This window comes from Sesamum indicum, unplaced genomic scaffold, assembly GCF_000512975.1.
Source record: "Sesamum indicum cultivar Zhongzhi No. 13 unplaced genomic scaffold, S_indicum_v1.0 scaffold00110, whole genome shotgun sequence".
Lineage (NCBI taxonomy): Eukaryota > Viridiplantae > Streptophyta > Magnoliopsida > Lamiales > Pedaliaceae > Sesamum > Sesamum indicum.
In genome coordinates, this window is record NW_011628045.1 from 2,784 (window position 1) to 10,768 (window position 7,985).

The 7,985-nt window shown below is 36.6% G+C and overlaps 1 pseudogene; it reads right to left on the reverse strand.

Annotated features, from left to right (window-relative positions):
- Positions 1-723: 723 nt before the first annotated feature.
- On the reverse strand, positions 724-6,272 carry LOC105178945 (annotated as a pseudogene).
- Between the last annotated feature and the right edge of the window lie 1,713 nt (positions 6,273-7,985).

Here is a 7,985-nt window from a genome sequence, read left to right on the forward strand (position 1 = left end):
AATAAGTTATAATCAGATTCAGAATACACGAAACTTGGAAGAAATTATCATAATTAGACATGGAAATCCTACAGAAACGAAAAGCAATTCAAAGTCATCATTTTAGATCAATACATACATGTTCACCATACATACACAGAAAGTAAAGCAATAACCAAGTTGATATGGCGTCTTATAAGCAAGCAACTTACAGTACAGGGTGACTGTACATGAAATGATTGAATTTTGAAACATGCAATAAAGGTCTTCAAGACTCCTGAGAATACATATGCTATGTTTGTTTTCATTTTCAAGTTATCTCCGGGACGAGTCAAAACATACACAATGTTTGTCATCATTCAAAAACACCTTATCTAGGTGTTTTAAACTGTTTTAGCATAAATACATACGTATATATATACACATACATATACATAAATATATATAAAAAAGACATGATTTGACTATGAATTGACAATGAATAGTAATTTTTGTCTCCCCAAACACAACATTAAACATACAATACTTATTTTAAATTATCTTAAAAAACAAATCCAAACATACATACTATCTCTAACACACACTTATTTATCTTTGTTTTTCTCTCTCTATCTTTACAAAACACAACAAAACACTCAAAAAATGAATCCAAACATTATGATATATTCTCATGCAGCTCTGAGTCCTACTGGCACTGAACAAGAGTTTCAGAAGTTGTCAAATGTAGTAGTTAACAATGCTGAACTCTATTTTCTGACAATATTTATTCATCCTCCAACTCCACAATGCGAGCCCTTCTTTCAGCAGCTTTCTTCCTGATAAAGATGCCCCACCTCATTGCAGCCTTAATCTTAAGCCAACCTGCAACAGCCTTCCCAGACCGGGTTGGATCCTCACCATAACTGAAACCAGGAGACGGAGACGGCATGTACGAAGGGAAGTTGTACCCATCTTCAGGCACATTAACAGAGGCATGGCCTCCCATGCTGAAAAGCCTAAGCAAGTGCTGCATATCTTCATTCTCAAGCATTTCATGACTTCTCATACGAATTTCATCCTCTGACAAGAAGTCATCTACGCCCTTATCCCGGTTAGTGGACCAGTCTTCAAAAGGATTAAGGCTAGCTTGCTGAAGAGATGCATTGCTTGCTTGGAATGAGGATGATGATGATGATTGAGGGGGACCAAGGGCAAGGCCAACCCTACTATCATACGGAGCACTATCAATTTGGTTGGGCTGGTTGACCTGTTGGTCATGCTGAGTAAAACTGGCGGGTTCAAACTGGGTGCATGAACTCGAATTTATAAGCTGAGACTGGGTGGAGTATCTGGCAGTCATGTTGCCATTATAACCCAAACCTGGTTTGGCAGAATAAAATGTTAACCACTCAGCACTTTGCTGCACCAATCATAATGCACATGTTGATTGGGCCTAAAAATGAGTGTTCAAGGCAAAATTCAAGTTACTAGTCAAGAGAGTCACCAACTTAAAAGAGCAGACAGGGAGGGGGGGCAACCAGTGGAGAATAGTCCTCCATCCATCTCACAAGATTCAGCCAGCAACCTACAATTCTAGACTTCCCAATTTCTTGGTCTTCACATAGAATTCAATAGCAAAGAGTTGCGGAAAAAGCATGGACCAAAAAAACAACTATTGCAAACAATGAATAGCTGTTAGCAATTGAAAGTCTAAAAATTAGCAGAGCCACAAAGAAAAAGTTGAGAAGACAAAATTAAAAAAATGGGTAAATTATAGCCACCTCTCCTAAGGTTTGACATAATTACTGTACGTCCTCGTTTGAGAAATTACAAAAATCTTCCTATTTTAACGTCCGTCTAACAACAAGCCCATTCCGTTGGCTTCCGTTGGGTTTCCATCTAATTTTTGTGTTGCACTGACCCAATGATCTTCTATATTATAAATTAAACTTTTATATATTTTTCAGAATTCTTTTAAAATACTTTAATAAACTAATATTCCCTATGGAATATTTATTTTACTCACCCTAAGACTTTTTTCCATTTTATCAAATGAGTTTTTTTATTTTCTAAAAAAAAATCAACAAGAGTAAAATAGTAATGTACACTTCATCGTCTAGGGGATACAAAATTATTTTCTATTTGAGGGGGGCATTTGTAATTTTTTCAAATAACGGGTGTATTTGTAATTATATCAAACCTCAAGGGAGATAACTGTAATTTACCCTTAAAAATATCTAAATATCCAAATTCAGGAATGGAACAATAACAAAAGTTAGAGGCTCCAAGCAAGCACAAACAAGGATGTGATTCACCATAGCAGTCAGTGGCGCACGGAGCACAATGGCACAAAGGGCTCCCGGAGTCATGGGGCACGCCTTTTCGAAGGATGGCGCAGTACTAGTAATTTTATATATTGTATTTATACTAAACTAAACAATACATACAGCCTTATAGTTGAATTACTGAAAGTCTGAAACTGAAATTTCTTAGCATACTTATATCATTAAAACATATGAAAAACTGATATTTTAATTTACATTTATACTTAATTAAAGAAGTAAATAACATAGTCATAGACTACAAGTCTACAAACAATTCCATAATTTCAGAAATTAAAATTTAAATAAATCAAAAAAGTAACAGTCTAAAGTTCTAAACAGAGAGAAAAAAAAATCAGAGGTCCACAAAGAATCACGCAGCAGAGGCTCAACAGTGGAAGTGGAACAGCAGCGGCAGCTGGCAGGAAGAGAAAAAGAAGAGGCAGGAGGAAGAAGAAGAGGCAGGATTCAGGAAGAAGAAGAGGCAGGAGGATGAACAGTCGTTGGGTTACTTCAGTAACATCATGCATGCAGATTATTTATTTCTGCTGGACTTCCCTTAATTATTAGGGTTTTTTTTTTATTTGATGGGCCCACCCCACCTCCCAGGCCCTTTTTCACAAAGGTGTGCCTCGAGCGCGCCTGGGCAACAGCCTGAATGCCGCCCAGGCGCGCACCATGGCCTCGCCATTGTGAAGGCGAGCGCCATAGGCCGTGAATGGCGCGAGGGGTGCACCTCTCGCGCCTTTGCGTGCCATTGACCATACTGTGATTCACAACATTGACAGCAAAGTCAGAACATGAATCATTAGTTTTGCTATTTTTGGCTGTTTTTAGGTAAACAAAATAATATGCTACAAGGTTCAGGAAGTATCGGCCACGTCACTAAATACCCGTTTCCAGCAAAGCAAGTTAGTAAAGAATTATCAAGACATGGGGGCATAATAGCTAATAGTGAATTACGCAGAACACCTGCGAATAGATACGCCAACCAAAAGGCAGGAAATTTTTCCTCATATCATAAAAGCAACTAAGCCAACACCAATATGAATGTGCGACAATGAAAGCAACAACGATAAGGTAAAAGAAAAGAAAAAGTATGGTGTAAAAAGTGTAACATGAAAGAAATTAATTTAGTTAATCAAACATTTTTTATTCAGTTGTTTCACAATTGCATTCATGTTCAATAGGAAGATAAAATATCAGAACATATAAACAATGTAATCTTATTAAGGGAAATAGCAAAAACATGGAACTGAGATATCAGGCCTTTTGCTTTTAGTTGGATTGATTTCAAAAACCAAGTCGGCAGCAAATCATAATTGGAAAGGTCATTAGTAATCCAATCGTCCAGAAGTGCCAAGTTTAGTTCTCAGCAGAGTTAAAGAAAATTACTTTCAGTTAGCTGACACTCACCGCCAATTAGCATGCTCTGATCAATTGATGAAGGCTCGGAAGGAACTGATACTGGCAGTCTCTGTGGTGGAAGCTGACTTTCTACTGAATGTGAATAATTGACTGGCCCAAGAGGAAGAGCGCTTGACTTCTTAGTTTGCTTGAAATTTAACAGTGATTTCCCATCATACTCCACAACTTGATTCCAATTATCATATGCTTTCTTCACCCAGGCATCCACATATACCTACACATATAATACACGCGTTATAATACAGCCAGAGGTTTATATGAGGAGAATGTGATTACAGTTTCCAAGATGACAGCCATAGATGATTAGACAAGTAAATCAGGTGGAGATATAAACGAAATTTCCAGCGTGGGGACTAAAAGTTATGGAGAATATGCAGTAGATGCATGTAACCCATGTTTACAAGCAACCTTCCAATTTTGATCCCATCAAAATTTTGAAGCTAAGAAAGAATAAAATAAACAGGCTCATATGTAAGTCAACGGAAGAGGAGAAGGTACATCTTTAAGAGCTAAAAAGTACCTTTCAGCTCAAGACATCCAAAAAAAAACTTCAGCTTTGTTTGGTTTTGTTCAGGGGATGCTTCCATCCCCCTGATACATGAAATGAGACCAAACATTTGTTTTATTCCTCAGAATACATCTCCTGTTTCCCCAAAAAATAATTATACTTTAAATCTTCATATCAAAATATTATGCATACATGTATATATTTGCATCTTTCAAGAATTATTTTAATATAAAGATATATCAAATACTTGGCCAAGAATTCATTTTGAGCACACCCAATAAAATACATTGAAGAGAACTATAATCAAGATTCAAGAACCACACCTGACAACAAAATGGATCCCTCAAAGAAAAATCTAACTGAATCCATTTATCTTATATCCGTTTTTTGCACCAAAACAATAGGCATGAATATATGGTATAACAACTTTTTTTCCTTACTTCAAGCCAGAGATGTTAGGAAAAGTTTATATCTAAGCATATCCAGAAGGCTCATGAATTGCATAAAAGAAACCAAATACTTTAGGCCATGCATTTCATTTTAGAAGCATACTGCCGTACCTTCTGGCTCTCAGAAAGAGAATCTGCTGGATAATACTGATCATTAGCTATGAGGCCACTTAGCTCATAGATATTGTTAAAGACGACACCCATATTTCTAGTATCGTCAGGGTAATATACATAAAGCTTCCCACTCAGGACACAAGTCTTGGCGTGCTCTATGAGGGCCTCCCACATCTTATTCGACATACCACTTCCAAGGATCTGCCAATACCAGATATGAGGGACTCATATTACCAAAAGATATTATAAATGCCACGATAGTTTACAAATACTTACAGTCCTCAGCTTTTGGGAATCCCTGACCACAAGCCGCAGGAAGTCCTCCACTGTAAATATCCCTGCATTGTTAAGCCGCTTGTGGAATGATCCATCCTTCCCTATTTTCTCCAATCTCCATACTTCATCATTCAAGGCAGGTGGATAATGTTTCTTGTACACTGTAAGAATTGAAAACACTTCAGTAAATATTTCTAGCTGGTAAGAAACTAAAATGCATGCACTGCCTAACCCAGCCTGAAGACATGTAAACAAGGTTGAAGGAACATACAAATGCTTTGGAAAACACACACACACACACAAATACATACCAAAAAGAATAAAAATAAATAAAAATTCATTTTCTTAATCTCTCTCTTTTCCTTTAATCCCTGTCTCTTATCTTTCTTTCGATTCCTCTATCTTCAAAAATCCTCTAAAATACTTGAAATAAACAATGGTGATAACAAAAAAGTGCATATAGTTGACTTGAACTTAACATCTGGAAATCACACATCAGATTGCTACTTGTAATATCATACTAATTCCACATATCAATCTTGATATCATATGCCCCTCTATCTCACTGTTGCATATCTATTTTTTAATTGCCATGTTTGAACTTGTAGTCCTGATTTATCTAAATGTCATCTAAGTTCATCTGTGTATTTTATTTGTATTGGTACCAACATGTTCATATGCTTGGGTTTTGGCCGAGAACTGAAAAATTTTCTTTTAGAATTACATACATTCCCCTCTGTGATCTTTGACGGTAAAAGCTTCAGTCTTTGCTTCCCGTATGCGCACGGCCTCACAAAATCCTGATGCAACTTTCAAACCAAGTCTGAACTTCCTGCTCCTTATCCAGCTGGAATTATCAGTAAATGTGAGATCTCCTAGAGTTCCAACACCTTCCTTTAGTGTGACTTGTAAGTCCCCAGTCAAAAGAGGTCACTTTCCTTCACGTTCTTTCACAACATGGCTTTCAAACTCTTCCTGACTCCAACCTTCCTCATCTTCATTGTTGAAGTCACCTTCCAAGACAATAACATCCAGCTTCATAGAAGATTCAGGTCCAGAAGTCACAACGTGACCTGTGTTAGCATCTATTAGCACAACATGAATAGCAGCACCCTGCTCTCCCTCTACTTTCCCTCCAGTGAACAGCGGAAGAGAAAGCCTGGATTTAAAGTGAAGCTGCAAGTTTCTCCCATCTGGACCTTCGAGTCGTTTAGGCGATGACCTGAACTCTCAAAGTCTTAGGAATATCCGAACAAGGCAACTTAAACTATACAACATAGTAGAGAAAAATACTGACAGATATACAAAAGTAATCAAGAAAATGCAACAAGTGGACAGTTGATGCATGTATTGTTATGTGGTTTCAAGAGAAGGATTTCAATTTCTCCATATATGGCAGGCAAAGTATACTAAAAGAGCAACACATGGAGGACTTTTGCAAAGCATGTGCGATACATAAACAGCAAAGTATCCAAACTATGAGTATCTATCGCCATTTTTGTGGTAACTTCTTTTAAAAAGACAACAGAGAAAGAAACGGATGAAATGACGTCAGAGATGATGGCACAATTATGTGGCCAAGAACTTCCGTTGATACATATGCATTTCTAACAAGTACATGGCATATGGTCTTACTTTCTGAAAAAGATGAGATAAATTTCTAAACAGGTTAGTTTAACATTGAAAAGGAGGCTTTTACGAATAACAAATAATTACACAACATATATTAGAGCTACTAAATCACAACAGAGAGCAAAGATGACCAATTCATAAATAAAGAATGGTGCTTTAGAAGTTTGGCAAAGAATTTACTATAATCTGTAACAATAAAGGCACAACCAGAAACTGTAAAATGGAAATAGGAACAAAAACATATAACTTACATACAAGTAAATAGGAATTTGACGTTGCAAGAAGAAATTTTTTACTGTATCAATTGAGGAGAGCACAACCTATTACTATGCTACCGAATATGACATTCTAAAATATGAAAGGTTTTCATTCAAGAGCATATTCATCATTCTAGGTAAAGAAGTAAACAATTCTGCACATCCTCATGCAATCTATTTCCTCATAGAAGCTCTGTGTTGTCATAACTCAAAAAGGTTCTCCTCACGCTTAGTTTATGCTGCTTTCCATGCGTCTTCTCTCTAAACTTCCCACAATCTCGTAGTAAATAATGCATACAAGAAAGCATGACCAAGATGCAGCCTTTAGCAACATAACTCAAATGAACTTTACTTTTCCAAAGACCACATAATTAGAATTTTGGAAAGTACTCACAAAGATTTAAAATCTTATACCAAACTTGAGTAGGTGACAATAAGGAGGTCTCCACATAATAAAAAGGCAGTGCAATACTCATGTTCAAGTTAAGAAATAAATTCTCAAACCTTCCGTTGAGTCTGGCAGGGCCCAGCTTAGCCAAAGCTCGTTCAACTTCTTCACTAACCTATTCAAGAAAAGTTTATGAATAAAGCAAAACTTGCAGATAAAGTTCATACTTAATGTGTCCATGGTGAAGATGAGTGTTATGCAACTAATTCAGAGTTACCACTCTTCGAAGTATTGGTTCCAAAGATGAGCAAAGCTTCTGGAGGCTATCCACCTTTAGAGCTTCCACAATAACACTGCATAAAACACACTACTTCATTAGACAATCAGAACATTAATTCCCTTAGCATCATTTCGAGTAAACAAAAAGTCTAGATATTTGAAGGCATATCAAATGAAGATAAACTTTACTCAAAAGCAACAACAAAGAGAGCCATGGTAGAAATACACTTGAAAAAGCAGCAAAAACATGGGGAAAAAAACATTTAGCACTTACAGTTTTATTCCATTGTGTATTTTCATCTTCAGCATCTTGAAGAGTTAAGCGTTTGTCAAGATTTTTGTGTTGAAAAGATGGGTTTTTGTTTTTGTTGCGAT